General features: G+C 42.1%; 1 protein-coding gene across 4 annotated transcripts in view; it reads right to left on the reverse strand.

Annotated features, from left to right (window-relative positions):
* agbl1 (AGBL carboxypeptidase 1) overlaps positions 1-18387 on the reverse strand; it is a 246003-nt gene that overhangs the window by 53575 nt on the left and 174041 nt on the right. The window lies entirely within an intron of this gene.

Here is an 18387-nt window from a genome sequence, read left to right on the forward strand (position 1 = left end):
GCATTATAAAGAAAATATGACACCATGCCACATAAGATGACCAAAAAGTTGCTCAAAGTGATCAGTTTATGGAATGTCTTAAAGGAAGGAGCAAGGTAAACAGAGACAGAGCAGTTTAGGAAGGGATTTTGAGAACTTAGGGCCTTAAAGCATAGTCATTGATGGCAGAGAATTATAACGGAGTCTGCACAAGAGGCCACCTTTGGAGCAGCATAGATATTTTGCAGGATTCTGGGGTTAGCAGACGTTAAAGAGAGAGGGATGAGCAAGTTATACAGGGATTTGAAAATGAGGATCATGTAAACATGCAAATTTGTAACCATATAGGCAATTCCTGAGGAGAAAGTAAGGACTGCATTTGCTGGGGATCAAAGTCGAGAGTGTGGTGCTGGGAAAGCACAGCAGATCAGGCAGCATCCGAGGAGCAGGAAAATCGACATTTCGGGCATCAGCCCTTCAGCAGGCTTATGCCCAAAACGTAGATGGCTCCTGCTCCTCGGATGCTGCCTGACCTGCTGTGCTTTTCCAGCACCACACTTTCAATGTCCAATTCCTACAAATGGAACCCCATTGGTGGGAAGAAATCATGTAGCAAGATTTTCTTTTGGATGTGGATCTCATAAATTTCATAAGCAATTGATTGAATAAACATTGTGCAGACTGTTCATGTTGACACAGGTCACTACTTTAAAGGAACAATTGAGCAAGTGTTAAATGGAGGAGTGAGACAGAAGGTTATGGATTAGATTTACAGTTAGAGGCAAGATTATCCTAATTATTCCTGAGAAGCTGCTGAAAGTTCCTGTTGAAGATATTTTACTTCAAACAGAGCACAGTGACTGAGACCAAGTCAATAGCCTGTAAAATTCAGTTTCACCTGCTGTTCATTTTCATCATTGCATTCTTGAAGTGATGTGAATACTCACAATTGTGCCAAATATCAGCATTTGTATTGGTGCTCCCTGTGAGACAGCCAGTATGTTATTCAGTGCTCTCTATTGTCTTGCTCCAGCTTTCTACTTTTTATGTCACAGAGTTTTAAAGATTTGTCACTATTCTCTACCGCTCTGTTAGTGCTCTACACGAATCTGTTAGTGCCTTCTACCAGTCTGTTGATGGATTCATTAATTTTTTTTATTGATCCTGTACATCTTGTTAGCATTTTCTATTAGTCCATTAGAGTTTTCTACCAGTCTGTTAGTAGTTTGTACCTGTTTGGAAATGCTTCTTACTGGTCTATTGGTATTTTCTGTTGGAATCTATCCACAACTCCATCCCCAGTTTTCTGTCTTTCCCTCTTTTGTGGCCGAAGCCATATTGGTCTGTGATATGCTTTCAGCACACTTGTTCCATAATAGTAGCAGTGATGACATTGCAGTCTACAAATTACTCCTTGCTGACTACTTGGTAAAATAAATGAAACATGAAAAAGAACCAGGCATTAATTAACAGGTTGAAAACACACAGGCCTATTACCACCATTGCTAGCAGTCAATTGAAAAGGGAAGCTGAGGTTACAAGCCAGCAATTCTGTAAAGTGTTGATAATTGCTTCTCCTCTCTGTCTGAATGACGAATACAGACAATATTTTGGGTCAGCTTGAATACTAAATCTCTATTTCACATGATCAGTTTGTTATTTAATATTATTCAATCATGTAGTACATTACAAATATTAAGTAGAATTAAAAAGTTGTTCTTTCTACGTTGGCTCCAACCCTCACCTACAGATGAATGACCAACCTGCCCTTCAGTTACAGACAAGACTGTGCAATGTAATGACAACATTGTGAGTCCAAGAAAGACAATCAGATCTGAACCAAAGAGACTTGTTTCTTTAATAGCTCAGTATATAGGCACAGAAAGCAACAGGGAATAAGATTGGTACATGCCAGCCCCAATGAGTAGCTCAGTGAATATCCAAATGTTCTTTCATACTTAATGGAGAAGATGGTCAGCACAATGTAGGATGGGATACCAATTGCCCAACACCCACTTTGTGTTACTGACAGATACCAGTTTCACCCAAATGGCTCACAATGTGATGCGCTGATTGACAAAGACCCACAAAAACCTGGAGACACTCTTCACAATGACTAATTCACAGGCTTCCTATTGACTAACACATATTTTGTGAATGTCTTTTAGTGTCTCTGCAATTTGTTAGTTCATTGCCCTTTTTTTGCCTCGTGTCCAGGTGCAAGAACTAAATTTAAAAATCAAGGTCTAATAGCTTGTGAAATTTTCCATTTTATAGCTTTTTAAACTAAATAAGAGAGACTCAGTTCTGATCAATAACCACTTAGCTGCCTTCAATCCACCAGTGCAGACTCCAGGCTGGTGGTATAAAGTGATAGACATGTTTCCTTTGAAGGTACTCATCAGTATTCTGTAGCTGCTGTATTCAAACATGCATTTAACATAAACAAGAGGCACCATTTAATATAGCTGTCCAGGCTATCCTAATTAACCCTTCATTCAAAGGAGCTGACTTGCTGCAATATTGGAGGGGCAATAGACAGGATACCCTGAATATCCTCCAGAGGGGGAGATTATGGAATTATTTGAATTATAGTTAATCATTCATTTGACAAATTTGAATATTCTTTGTTAGCAATGCAAGAGAGTAGCTGCATTGTTCCAATTATACAGATATTAATTTCCATTCTACATTTAACCTATCAATATTATCATTCAAGTGTAAATGGATTAATGCAAATATTTTCTCCAATTGAAGTTACACAGCTCACAATCTATCTACATTGGGTTTCAACTGAGGGGAATAGCAGACATATTTGGAGATGCCACTTTATTTTCCGGATTGTACCATAGATCTAAGGAAGGTCACACTGTGGCTGATTAGATTTGATTTATTGTTACGAGTACCTACGTACAGTGAAAAACTTTGTTCTGAGCAGTAGAGGCAGACCATAGGGTGGAAAAAAAACTTGGACAGAGTAAGGCATACAGACTACACTGCACAGCATGTGCACACAGCAAGTTCAACACTAACAAGATCAACATTGTTTGAATGTCCATTCATAAGTCTAATAACAGAAGAGAAGAAGTTGTTTTTGAACTTGTCCATGCTTGTGTTCAGGTTTTTCTATCTACTGCCTGACAGAGAGGTTGAAAGAGAGCATTACAGGGGTGGGAGGGGTCTTTAATGATGTTGGCAGCCTTTTCATGGCAACAACTGTGGGCGGCATAGTGGCACAGTGGTTAGCACTGCTGCCTCACAGCGCCAGAGACCCAGGTTCATTTCCCGCCTCAGGCGACTGACTGTGTGGAGTTTACACATTCTCCCCGTGTCTGCGTGGGTTTCCTCCGGGTGCTCCGGTTTCCTCCCACAGTCCAAAGATGTGCAGGTCAGGTGAATTGGCCATTGGCCAGGGGTAAATGTAGGGGAATGGGTCTGGGTGGGTGCGCTTCGGCGGGTCGGTGTGGACTTGTTGGGCCGAAGGGCCTGTTTCCACACTGTAAGTAATCTAATCTAATCTAAAAGTGTAAATGGAGTCCATGGATGGAAGGTTGGCTTCCGTGATGGTCTGGGTTGCACTCAACTTTCTGTAGTTTCTTACGGTCCTGGGCAGAGCAGTTGCAATACCAGGCCATTATGCACCTGAATAGTATGATGCATCTGTATAAATTGGTCAGGGTCCTTATGGACATGCTGAATTTCCCAAGCCTCCTGAACAAGAAGAGGCATTCTGTCCTCAGATGAGTGGCAATTAATGTCTAGATGTTAGGGCTGCCAGTGGCTGAAAGCAGCGTAAAATGGCTGATTGTATCTTTCAATTGATATAAAATGGCTGAGGAGATTTTTAACTGAAAAGTAACTTGTTTATTTTGGCATCTGAACTATAATGGAGGACAATCATAGCTTTGTAGAAAGAACACACCTAAGGTATCAAGATTAAGATAGCACACAAAGGGTTCTGCAATGAATACATGAAGAGTCCTGTTGAGTAGTCGCAAAAATGAAGCTGCTTGCTGTTTGTACGGAGACGAATAGAAAAGGAATATCCTTGAGTATGCTAATAGAAGCTTCCATTCCATACTGGTTCAAAGTCTGGGATTCAGCAATAGGATAGAAGGGAAGGGTTTGACCCACCTTAGTTAAGACCTCCAGATAATCGTAGCCATAGACTTAAATACATAGCGTCATAAAGATGTACAGCACAGAAATGGACCCTTCAGTCCAACTAGTCCATGCCAACAAGATATCCGAAACCTAATCTAGTCCCATTTGCCAGTGCTTGGCCCATATCCCTCTAACCCCTTCCTATTCATATACCAATCCAGGTGCCTTTTAAATGTTGCAATTATAGCAGCCTCCAACATTTCCTCTGACAGCTCATTCCATATACACACCACCCTCTGCATGAAAAGGTTGCTTCTTAGGTCCCTTTTAAATTGTTCCCCTCTCACCCTAAACCTGTGCCCTCTAATTCTGGGCTCTCACACCCCAGGGAAAAGACCTTGTCTATTTATCCTATCCATGCCCCTCATGATTTTATAAACCTCTAAGGTCACCCTCTCAGCCCCCAACACTGCAGGGAAATCAGCCCCAGCCTATTACAACCTCTCCCTATACCTCAAATCCTCCAACGTTGGCAACATTCTTATAAATCTTTTCTGAACTCTTTCAAGTTTCACAACATCCTTCCAATAGGAGGGAGACCAGAATTGCACACAGTATTCCAAAAGTGGCCTAACCAATGTCCTGTACAGGTGCAAAATAATCTCCCAACTCCTATAGTCAATGCACCGGCCAATAAAGGAAAGCATACCAAACGCCTTCTTCACTATCCTATCTACCTATGACTCCATTTTCAAGGAACTATGAACCTGCACTCCAAGGTCTCTTTATTCAGCAACAAAACCTTACCATTAAGTGTGTAAGTGGTGCCCTGATTTGCCCTTCTAAAATGCAGCATCTCGCAGTTATCTGAATTAAACTCCACCTGCCACTCCTCAGCCCACTGGCCCATCTGATCAAGATCCCATTGTACTCTGAGGTAACCTTCCTCACTGTCCACTACACCTCCAATTTTGGTGTAATCTGCAAACTTACTAATTATACCTCCTATGTTCATATCCAAATCATTTATATAAATAATGAAAATCAGTGGACCCAGCACCGAACCTTGTGGCATACTACTGGTCACAGGCCTCCAGTCTGAAAGGCAACCCTTCACCACAACTCTCTGTCTTCTACCTTTAAGCTAGTTCTGTATTGAAATGGCTAGTTCTCTCTGTATCCCATGAGATCTAACCTTACTAATCAGTCTACCCTGAGGAACTTGTTGAACGCCTTACTGAAGTTCATATAGATCACATCCACCATTCTACCCTCATTAATCCACTTTGTTACTTCTTCAGGAACTCAATCAAGTTTGTGAGACATGATTTCCCACGCACAAAGCCATACTGCCTATCCCTAATCAGTCCTTGCCTTTTCAAATACATGTAAATCCTGTTCCTCAGGATTCCCTCCAACAACATTCCCACCACCAATGTCAGACTCACCAGTCTAACACTTTGGATAGCATGGGGTGCAGATGTTCTGAACAGCAAAGTTTTTGAAGGAAACTGTTTCAAATTGCTGCAAAGTGCTGTTAAGTGCCATTGTTGCAACTCTTATTTTAAATTCATTCAAGGGATGGGCCCACTGCTAACTAGACCAGCATTTATTGCCCATCCTTAATTGTTTACAAGTTGTTTAATTGTTGCTTATGGTTAAGAGTCAACCATGGGCGGCACGGTAGCACAGTGGTTAGCACGGTTGCCTCACAGCGCCAGAGACCCGGGTTCAATTCCCGCCTCAGGCGACTGACTGTGTGGAGTTTGCACGTTCTCCCAGTGTCTGCGTGGGTTTCCTCCAGGTGCTCCGGTTTCCTCCCACAGTCCAAAGATGTGCAGGTCAGGTGAATTGGCCATGCTAAATTGCCTGTAGTGTTAGATGAAGGGGTAAATGTAAGGGCATGGGTGGGTTGCACTTCGGCGGGTCGGTGTGGACTTGTTGGGCCGAAGGGCCTGTTTCCACGCTGTAATGTAATCTAAAAAAAAAATTGATGAGAGTCTGGAGTCACATGTAGCCAGACCTTTTAAGGCTGGCAGATTACTGGCTACCATTACATCAGCTTCTTATTCCAGATTTTTAAATTGAATTCCAGTTGGTAGAAATTCAAATCCATATCGCCAGGGCATTAGCCTGGGGTTCTGGATTAGGCGAAAGTGAGGACTGCAGATGCTGGAGATTCGAGTCAAGAGTGTGGTGCTGGAAAAGCACAGCAGGTCAGGCAGCATCCGAGGAGCAGGTTTCCTGATTAAGGGCTTTTGCCTGAAATGTCGATTTTCCCGCTCTTCTGGGGTTCTGGATATTATCTCTACACCCTGTCTCCCATAAACAAGAAATGTGGAAGACCAGCGCGGGAAGAGATTTCTGGAGTCACTGATGTGGTACCACAAGCCTTAGTGATGAAGGTGATCAGAAGGAGAGACTTCAACATTTTGCCTGAGATCCAGAGCCCTCAATGACATTCTCAGATGGTTAGGGAATCCAATTTTCAACATCTAAAGACAGGATTTAGATACAGGATTTGGCCATTGAGCCCTTCAACACTACTCTCCCATTCAATACGGGCATTACTGATCTTGTTATGGTTTCAGCTCCACCGAGGTTGTTTGCCTCAATGACTCTTGACTCCCTCGAGTATTAAAATTTTTCTAATTCGTCATTGAATAAACTCTTGACCTGGCTCACTTATCTCCTGGGAAATAGAATTCCTCAGAGTAACAGCTCTCTGTAATACACGTACTCTCCTCACTCTGAGTTCTGATGAAGGGTCACTGGACCTGAACTCTTAACTCCGATTTCTCTCCACAGACGCTGCCATTTTTTTTAGATTAGATTACGTACAGTGTGGAAACAGGCCCTTCGGCCCGACAAGTCCACAACGACCCTCCAAAGAGCAACCCACCCAGACCCCTTCACCTAACACTACCGGTAATTTAGCATGGCCAATTCTCCTAACCTGGACTATGGGAGGAAACCGGAGCACCTGGAGGAAACCCACACTGACAGGGGAAAATGTGCAAACTCCACACAGACAGTTGCCTGAGGCGGGAATTGAACCACTGTGCCGTCCAAATTGCTGAGCTTTTCCAGCAATATCTCTTTTTGTCTCCGATTTCCAGCATCTGAAGATTTTACAGGTTTTATTAGTGCGCTTAAAAAAAGAATTCTTTTAATTAACCTACGTCACCCAATTATAGTCTTCCCCAAAAGAGGAATCATCCTGCCTATCCAGTCCCTTCAGGATCTTATATGATTCAATAAGATCACCTTTCATTTTTCTAAACTCCAATGATATGTGTTGAACCTGTTCGACCCTGTTTTATTCAGATAAGCCTTTAGTGAGTTTCACACTGTAACCACTCTAATAGAATTCCCTATTAAATTTATCTTTATGCTATTCAATTTATTAATGGCTATCTTTTATTTGTAACCCAAGTTATGCTCTTGCTGGCACATGGTAATATCTCTCATCTGCCCTATCAAAACCTTGCAGAATTTAAAAGGCCTCAATTAGATCACCCTGTAGTCTTCTCTTTTCTAGAGAACATCCATTAGAAAGCCCATTAAAAACTGAATCTTTTATAATTACTTTGTACTGACAACAATTTCCAATCTTCAAACACAAAAAAAATACATGGGGCCTGACTTGGGCCTCCTGTGGATAAACGCAAACTGAATTGCTTGTCCATTTAAGTACATTAAATGTATTAAAGAGTTCAAGCCTCTTGACTTCATTGCTTACAGCGGCATCACTTATGGAGAGAAGCTATTAACCACTTCACTTCTATCACATCCCCAAACATATTAATGATACCCGACCTCCAGACTGACTGTGTTCCCATGAAGCGCCAGTTAATGAGGTAAAACCAACACCAACCCCGAAATCATCCTGGGTCCATGTTTAACAGGGAGTTATTCACTGGATATAAGAGTTCCTCTCACAGCTAGAATGAGCAAAATATCTCATAGGAGGTGATGGTTTAATGATATAATTGCTGGACTGTTAATCCAGAAATCCAGGTACTGTTCTGAGGACTTGGGTTCAAATCCTACAGATGGCAGATGGTGGAATTTGAATTCAATTAAGAAGAAAATCTAGAGATAAGAGCCTAAAGATGACCACAATTTGATTATTGGGGAAAACCCAACTGATGCAGTAACAACCTTTAAGAAATGAAACTGCCACCCTTACCTGGTCTGACTCCACACCCACAGCAATCTGGTTCACTCTTAACAGCCTCTGGGCAATTAGGAATAGGCAATAAATTCTGGTCTAACCAGTGACACCCTCATCCTGTGAACAAATAAGATCTTGGAGGTTCAGTGAATTTTAACAATAGAATGATGAATTCTCATCCTTTTCCAGACCACTTTCACGACAATTGCAATGGACACACATACTGATGTATTTGCCACTTAATCTAAGCTAATCTCATGTTTAAATAAGGCAAATAGTTTTTAAACCAACTCCCTAAATATTGGTATTTTCCAATGCTCTAAGAAATCTCCAAATGGTAAGCACTACATGAAAGAAAAACATGTCAGCTTCAAAATGCTGCATTTGAACTTACAAAGTCTGATCAAGTACTGTACACAAGTTACTAGTGAGATGCTTTATGAATATTGTTACAAATTCTGGTCAAGTATGGTACACAGCAGTTGGTGTCCCTTTGTGCTAAGTGTAGAGAGGAGTATTAGCTGACTACATCAAGGAGCGATAATAGCAAATCGCCCCTGTCCAATCCAGCATTACTCTGCCATCTCTGTGAAAAACTTCGACGAGAGAATCATTGATGTGTACTGATTGTGATGCAAACAGCCTGCAAATTGCGTGCTGGTGGAAAGGGGGGGCTGCAGAGTTTGAAACAACACAAGATCACAATGTAAAATTGAGTCTGGTATTGACAAAAAAGCACCAATATATCCAAATAGACAGACAGAAAGAAACCAAGCATCGATTAGGCAGAATCACTTATTTTTTTATACCTGATCAAACAGAATCAGTTCTGCTAGCCGTCTCACAGAAATTACCACAAGATAAATCAATGATTCCATCTAAAAAGACCTAGACTCTTGACTACGGTACAAAAGCGCCCCCCGAATATATCTTGTTTAATTAGATAATATATGAGTACTGATACATGAGTTGTGTTGTGAAGTCAGGCAAATCTTAGGTTCCACTTCTGGGAAAGCTGTTATGATTGTCTTTAGTCAGCACATTTGAAGCATCTGCCAGCTCAGCAGAAAGAAATTAATATGATGGATTGTGTGTTAGATACTTAGTAGTTGGACAAGTCTGTACCAAGCCCTCTAAACTAAGTGAGTTTAATGATTATTGTCAGTCGCAGTACACACAGACAACAGCTTAATCTAAGGCAAAATACAGTGAATGCTGGGAATTTGAAATTGAAGTGGACAATACTGAAAGACTCAGTATAGAATGAGAAACAGTTAATGTTACAGGTTGATGACCTTTATCAGAACTGCATTGGGTAATTGATGACATCAGTATTGGTAGCTATGAAACAATAGATGATTCTTATAGAAATCCATCTAATTCACTATTGCCTTTTGGGGAGGGGAATTTACTATTTTGACCAGGTCTGGCCAATGTGTGACTCCAGGACCGCCAGCAATATGGTTGACTCTTAGCTGCCATTCAAAAAACCCAGCAAGCCACTCAGTTCAAGGGCAACTAGGGATAAACAATAAATCCAATAACACTCAGTCCCAAAAAAAAAGTAAAAGTAAAATAGCATCTACATAATTTTCCACCTGGGTACAATCTTACTACAACAACTTTGCATCTAAGGGCCGCCACTTCATCCACAGAATTTGCTAGGATTAGCATCAGTGATATCATTTAGGTAGACTCCAGATGAGATTTCCCACTTTTGGTCCCACATATCTGTCTTTGGACATCCAACGATAATATCATGTTTTCCAAAAAGAGTATTTTAATTTTTAATTTTAACTTACATTTTTAAATTTACGTCTATTGACCGTTTCCCTCCATCAAGCCATCCTCCTTCCCACAATCCACCAAAACACAAAGCATCATCATTCATGGCTTTAAGTTATATTTATGTCGATATAGTCAAGGGCTGCTGTCACTTACAGCAGGGAAAGTAGCAAATCACAGGGAGCTACGGGACTGCACTCTACCTGATTATTCACACTTAGCTACTGAGGTTACACTGTGATAAATAAACATAATAATCTATATGTGATCAATACCAAATCAACACTTCATCTCAAACTACCTACACAATTACACACGTGAGCACCATGCAGGACCAAGATATACTGAATCTGGAGAACATTTATTTGCAATTGATACATAATCAATACATATGATTCCAATGCAATCTATATATCCTCTAAAAATAATCTAATTGTAGTCTACATTTGCTATTAGTAAAGTCATTTTTATATCACCATTTTTCAGTGTTATTGGGTCAAAATTAGAGAATTCCTGCCCCAATAGAATTGTGGATCCAGCTACAGCACAGACTGTAGCGGTTCAAGAAGGCAGCTCGCCAGCATCTTCTCCAGGGCAACTAAGGATGGGCAATAAATGATGGATCCATCCAATTGTGAATATAAACATTTTACATGCAATACTAATGAGATCTATTTATGATCAAAAACATAATTTGATTGTGGTCTACTTGTGCTTTATGAGTTAAATCATTTCAATAGTAATTTCTTAGATTAGACTAGATTCCCTACAGTGCGGAAACAGGTCCTTCAGCCCAACAAGTCCACGCCGACCCTCTGAAGAGTAACCCACAGAGACCCATTCCCCTACTAATGCACCTATCACGATGGGCAATTTAGCATGACCAATTCACCTGACCTGCACATCTTTGGACCTCAGTCCCTGTTTTGTAGGCATCTAGCCTTAGCTCCAAGATCGACATCCTGCACAGCCCAGAGATAACAGAGAATTGTTCAACTATTGGCTCAGCTACATAAAGCAGGCATTTCAGATCATTATACAGCATTACATCACTGTAGGAGACCATCTGGCCTACTAAATCCATGCTGCTCTCTGTAGATCCAGTCGGTCCCATTCCCCATTCTAATGCTGTAGCCTTACCATTTTACGTCAAGTGGCGATGCAATTTCTTTGTGAAATTATGGATCATAACCGCCCCTAACACTCTCATGGGCAACATGGTACAGGTCATTTCCACTTCCTGTCCTAAAAAGGTTCTTCATTACAGCCCTCTAGCACCTCTTATTACTAAAGGTGAGAATCAGTTCAGTTGATTGGACAGCTGGTTTTTCAAAACAGAGTGGTGCCAACAATGCAGATTCAATTTCTGCACTGGGGGACGTTACTATGAAGCTTCTGCCTTCTTAATCTAATCTCTCACCTGAGAAGTGATGATCTTCAGGTTAAATTCGCCACCAATAGAGCTTCTCTCTCTCTCTCTCTCTCTCTAATGACAGATCAGCTCTCAGAGACTAAGGCATCTTTAGTTTAACAAAAAAAGTGAATGGTTTAACACCTACTTTTGGTGTTAATCAGACATTTTTTTGCAATCTGCAGGATATTACTGGGTCTACCCTACCACAGGTTTAGCAAATAGCTTGAATTGAAATGAAGTGAATTGAATTTGTTGTCACATGTACCAAGGCACAGTGAAAAGCTTTGTCTCGCGAGCAATGCAAGCAGATCACATACTTACATAGCATAGATAGGTAAATAATAGGCAAACAGCAGCAAGACAAAAACACAGGTACAGGTAAATGCTAAGAGTTTGAGAATCCATTCAGTATTCTAACAACAGTAGGGTCGAAACTGTTGTGAAACCGGATGGTATGTGTGTTCAGGCTTCTGTACCTTCTCCCTGATGGTAGAGGTTGTCAGGGCGGGATGGATCTTTGAGAATGCTGGCGGCCTTTCCTTGACAGCGGGCCTGGTAGATGGATTCTATAAATGGGGGGGTTGGCCTTTGTGATTGTCCAGGCAGAGTTCCCCACTCTCTGTAACTGTCTCCAATCTTGAATGGTACAGTTGCTATACCAGGTAGTGATACATCCAGACAGAATGCTCTCGATGGTGCACCTATCAAAGTTGGCAAGGGTATTGGCCATCATGCCAAATTTTCTCAGCTGCCTGAGGAAGATGAGATGTTGTTGGGCCTTTGTAACCAGTGCATCCACATGAAGAGTCCAAGAAAGCTTATTGTGGATGACCAATCCCAGCAGCTTGACACTCTCCACTTGTTCCATCTCTGTGCTGTTAATGTGTAGGGGGGTATGTATAACATCCCACTGAAAGTCAATAATGAATTCCTTAGTTTTGCTGGCGTTGAGAGCTAGGTTGTTCTCAATGCACCATTTTTCCAGGTATTCCACCTCCCGTCTGTAGTCAGTTTCATCACCATCTGAGATTTGACTGACTATGGTGGTGTCATCAGGGAACTTGTAAATGGCATTAGTCTGGTATTTGGTGACGCAGTCATGCGTATACAGTGAATGCAGTAAAGGGCTGAGTACGCATCCCTGTGGGGGCTCCAGTGTTAAGTGTTAGTGAGGATGAAATATTGTCCCCAATCTTCACTGATAGTGGCCTGTGGGTCAGGAAACTGAGGATCCAGTTCCAGAGAGTGGGGCTTAGTCAGAGATCACTAAGTTTAGTAATTAGTCACGAGAGGATAATAGTGTTGCAGGCTGAACTGTAATTAATGAGTAGGATTTTTACGTAGCTGTACTTAGTGTCAAGATGTTCTAGGAAGGAGTGAAGGGCAAGTGATATGGCATCTGATGTGGACCTTTTGGTCTGATAGGCAAATTGGAGTGGGTCAAGAGTAGTGGGGAGGCTGGAGTTGATTAATGCCATGATCTGCCTTTCAAAGCACTTCATGACCACGGAAGTTAGGGCCAGTGGGCAGTAGTCATTGAGACATGCTGCATGAGCCGCCTTATGCACAGGGATGATGTTGGCCCTCTTGAAACAGGCAGGGACAGTGGCCTGCTACAGGGAGAGGTTGAAGGTGTCCAGAAGATCTCTGCCAGTTGATCTATGCATGCTCTGAGTGCACGGCCTGGTATTCCATCTGGTCCCATCGCTTTCCTTGGATTCACACGAAGGAAAACTGACTTGACCTCTGATACAGTGACTGTTGGGATAGGTTCGTCAGCACTTGTCGGAACAGGTGTTAGTTCTCCATCAAACTTCTGCTCAAAGCGAGCATAAAAGGCATGGAGACAATCCCGAGAGGGGATGTGTCATCGTCTGCTATCTTGCACTGTCTCTTTTTAGAACCTGTGATGTCATTCAGTCCTTGCCATAGTTGCCGGGTGTCTGTGTATTGGTCCTTGGCTGTCTTAATGGCTCTGCAAAGGTCATACTTGGATTCCTCATATTTGAGTGGGTCTCCTGATCTGAAGGCCTCACACCTTGCTTTTAGCAGGTTCTGTATGTTCTGATTCATCCAGTGTTTCCTGTTGTGGAACACTGGATTGACTTCCTCGGTATGCAGTCCTCCACACACTTGCTGATAAAGTCTGTAACGGTGGTGGCGTATCGTCCAAGGTACCTGCTGACAGTTTGAACACGGCCCAATCAGCCGATTCCAGACAGCACCGGAGTTGATCTTCTGCCTCCTCCAACCAGCACTGGGCCTGTATTCGCGAGGGGTTCTCCTACTTGACCTTGAAATGAGGGTGGGGGATGGAGCGGTAGGATCTTTCACAGTGATGTAGCGGGTGGTCTAAATGTTTGGGCCCCTGGTGGGACAGGTAATGTTCTGGTGGTACTTGGGCAACAACTTCCTTAGATTGGCTTGATTGAAATCACCAGTCACAATAAACAGGGCCTCAGGGTGTTCCATCTCCAGGGTGTTAGTGGTGGAGTACAGCACATCCAGAGCTTCCTCAACCCTTTGCTTGTACCGTTTTGTACACAGCAGTTAGTATAGTATAAGTTAATGGCTGATGAGGGCCCACAGTTCCAAATATCCCAATTTTCTTCATTGCTATTCATCCTATCAGGCCCACCCTTAGCCCACTCCCGATTCGAGGATTTATTCTGCCCCCTCATCAAGTCACAACACATTTGCTGCAAAGACATGAGGTACTCTTTTTCTCTTTATTCTCTTATGGGATGTGAGCATCACTGACAAGACTAACACTTGTTGCCCTCAATCTAAGTAACTTGCTGGATCATTTCAGAAAGTATTTAAGAGTCAAACACAGTGGAATGAGTCTGGAGTCTTACATAGGCCAGATCAGGTAGGAACGATAGATTTCCATCCCTAAAAAAACATCGGATGAGTGGTGCTGGAAAAGCACAGCAGATCAGGCAGCATCTGAGGAGCAGGAAAATTGACATTTGGGACAACAGCCCTTCATCAGGAATGTGGATTTTCCTGCTCCTCGGATGCTGCCTGACCTGCTGTGCTTTTCCAGCACCACTCTAATCTTGACTCTCATCTCCAGTATCTGCAGTACCCACTTCCGCCCAGATGATTTTTATGATGATTGAAGATGTTTTCACGGTCACCATGAGAGTTTTCATTCCACTTTTTATTAATTGAATTCAAATTTATTTGGGTTGCTGCCTGGGGAGGTACAGAAAGGCACAGCTACTCATCTAAATGATGTTAATGAGAGACAGGGTGCAATTTTTGGATCTCTTTAGGGTCTCTAGTTTGGGATAGATGCCATTGGAGAAGACCTGATCCTGCATCTGAAAATGGCCTCAGATGAACACCCCGTAGTCTCAAACCAGACAGCATGCCCAAAACAGAGATTGTTGGGAGGTCAGCTGCTCTTTATGGAAGTTGTAATTCTAATGGACCAAAGTGCAGACGGGAATATCCTTTTAAAAATGAAACAATTCATTATCAATTGCAGTGCACCCTTGGGGCTGAAAAGATGACACACTTTGCTCTGCACTGAACCATTATTAATGGCCCATGTTCCCATCAAATGCCTGAGAAAGCATAAAGAGTTATTGATAGCAATGTATCCTTTGCCTCTCACTTTGATACAAAGACTGCATTTTCTGATTGTCATGATTTCTCATTGTCAGTGTTCAATAAAGTAAATGTTTTATTTATGCACCTCCAATAAAATAGCAATTTATTTTTCAAAATAATTACTGAAACAAATGGAGAGCTCCTGACAAGTACACTTTGATGTAGATCAATGATTTTTCCTGGAAGGAGGAACGAAATGTTCTTGGGGCAAGATGTTTCTATCTATCTCACTGGGAGTGTATATGCAGGAGGTTCTGCCAATTTCAGTGATTGCGATTAAGTTGAAGACTCTTCCTGTCCTACTTAATGGTTGAGTCTTTATAGAAGCTATGACTTATATCCAGATCATGACCATGATTGGAGATCTCTGCCTCTGTCACTGAATATAATTGGGCTTCTTTCATGGCATGTGGGTGTCGCTGGAAGATCATCACTTGGTTACCCATCATCAAACTGAATGGCCTGCTTGGATATTTCAGAGGGCAGTTAAGAGTCAAGAACATTACTGTGGGACTGGAGTCACATGGAGGCCAGACCAGATAAAGAGAGTGGCTTCCTTTCCTTGAAGGGAATTTGCTGCATCAGATCTCCTGAAATGAGAAGTGATGAACCTTTCCTGGTCACCACATTACTAAGGTGAGCTTGCTTTTCCAGAATTATTAACTAATGAAATTTAAATTTCACCAGCTACCATGGCAGGATTTGAAGCAAGTTCCAAAAGCATTAGCCTGGTTGATATCTCCAGATTATCTGTTGTCAGATCATTAAGCAGGTACCACTATCAGTATGATACTGCTTCCTAATGAGGAGACTTTGACTATCTGATTGAATGCAATCAGACTTTAAAAGCTCTTTGACTCACAGTGTATTGCAATGATTTATTACTGTCACATGTACTGGGATACAGTGAAAAGTGTTGGCTTTACAGGAAGATCATACAACACATGTGCATTATGGTAATAGAACAGAGTGCAGGATACAGTGTTACAGCTACTGAGTTAAAGTTTGGATGTACAGAGCCAGTTGAAACGATCCTCACCATCTTTAGTGAATTGTTCTCTCAAGTTCTACAGGGTCAGCTGCGTTTTCCAGGCCTAGGACATCAACCTGTCAGAGTTGTCCCAAAAAGGCCAGTTTTTCAAAACAAAAATTTCAAAATCTCACTCCTGACTTGAGCAATCACTGTATAAGATTCTCCATACAGCAGATAATAAGGTAGGAACAGGTTCTGGTAACTTTTCCTGATGCTGGAAATGGTTACAGCTGATTTTCTTTCATTCTGATTATCATTGATGTGCTGGGACCACTAATCACAGGTTCTGGGCGGTCTTGAGTCATTCTCTCACTGTCATCAGCAGACATTATAATGGCCTTCCAACAACATCAATGTGAACATTGAGAGGAGAGCCCAGATTCAATCAGAAATGGTGACATTGCCATTATGAGCAGGAATTTGGATGAAACAGGATCCTAATTTGCAGACCTCGCAAAGTAGAAATACCATTTGAGCAACAGGGATGTGAATGAATGGTCAACATATTTACACTGAGAAGGATGTGGCTGTTGCATTTGATGGGCCTAATTTAATGCGACATGGGGGTTGGGGGGGTGTGGCGTAGCTTGTGAGATCAGAGCAAAAGGGGTTAGAATTAGGTCAAAAGCTAGAGATGGGAGTGTCTCTTGTCGTAAAGACACAGCTAAATCAGATCTTTAGAGGACCACTGCTGCCACCATGTTGTATGCACTAGTTGGACATTTGATCACAATAAGATTTGCTGCCGCCACCCTTGTTTTAAAGGAGTTGTCATCTACCCAGCCTGCTTTGTCTGGTGTTATCAAGGGGGAAAAAAACACAGGTAGTCCAACAAGAGGAAGCATAGGGCCTAAACATATTTCTTACATGTAGTAAACATAAACATATAGTTTCTTACCTGACAGCAATCAGGTATAAGTTACAATGGCATGACAAACAGTGTGACTGCGACCATGCAGAGATCTAGTTGTTAGGTTTATCTCCTTTATGACCCAGAGCATTTCTGCCCACCCATCATCATATGCCCACCCCACTGAGGTCCAAGCACCTTATATAACACCCACCCTTCCAGATTCCATGCAATTGCCTCGGCATTTGGGTCAAGGAGGGCCTTCTGATCCAGAGGCCAGTGATGCACTCATGTGGACACCTAAGGGTATCTTCTCACCGCTGCTTGTGGTAACCATGATGCCATTATAAGACGGGTGCTCCCTATGATGCTGCTGTCTCTGAAGAGATGCCTGGCCCTTCAATCGTCCATTAACTCTTGGAAATGGTGGCTCAGTTATGATGCCACTGGACTGGTAACCCAGAGGCCCAGCCTAGTACCCTGGGGATATGGGTTCAAATCCCACCATGGCAGCTAGTGGAACTTAAATTCAATTAATAAATCTGGAATTTAAATGTAGTCATAGTAATGGTGGCCATGAAACCATCATGGATTGTTATAAAAACAAATTTGGTTCACCAATGTCCTTTAAGGAAGGAAATCGGTCATCCTTATTCAGATTGGTTTGTATGTGACTCCAATCCACAGTGACGAAGTTGTCTGTTAACTTCCCTCTGAAAGGGATGGGCAACAAGTGCTGGCATTACCAGCAACAACCGATCAAAGAATTAAAAGACATGACCTCTTCACCCTTCATCCCCAAACGAAGGGATAAAAACCTGGTTCCAAGTCATTAATTTCTTCTTTGGCACATAATTGGGTCAGGCTGTTGCAAATTGTTATGGTGGGGACCCCTTCCACAATCCTCATTACTTCCCACTCCCAACCCAGGCTTCTGGTCCATCCTCACAGCCAGTGCTATTTGCTTAGAACTCGGGCCAATGAATTGGTGATGTGTAGTTACTGGTCCTGACCGTCACAGTCAATGAAATGTATTTCAATGTTACTGCCGGGGCAGTAAGCATCATCTGGATTCACTGTCGAGAGATGATCAGGGTGATGAGATATTCCTTCCATCTAAACTATTGATGGGATGCTGCAGTGTGGGAGAGCTCTCTCAGGGGCTGTCATTCTTTCTGAGCAATTTATCAGCTTGCCCCAGCAATGAGTAACACGCCTGGCAGTGAAGGTAAAACGTTTACATTGCGGAGTCTCTCATGAGATGATTACAATGGAGGAGCTACCCTTCAGTTCACCTTAACACATTCAATAATAAAGATCTTTAATTCAACCCAATAGTTCCTTAAATGAATGCAAGGTTTAGACTATTCAACAATCCATTCCATGTGCTGATAATTCCTTGTTGAAATAAATTATTTCAGTTC

This window comes from Chiloscyllium plagiosum, unplaced genomic scaffold (assembly GCF_037043375.1).
Source record: "Chiloscyllium plagiosum isolate Xiang-an unplaced genomic scaffold, Cpla_swu_hap1 HiC_scaffold_39, whole genome shotgun sequence".
In the NCBI taxonomy this organism is placed as follows: Eukaryota; Metazoa; Chordata; class Chondrichthyes; order Orectolobiformes; family Hemiscylliidae; genus Chiloscyllium; species Chiloscyllium plagiosum.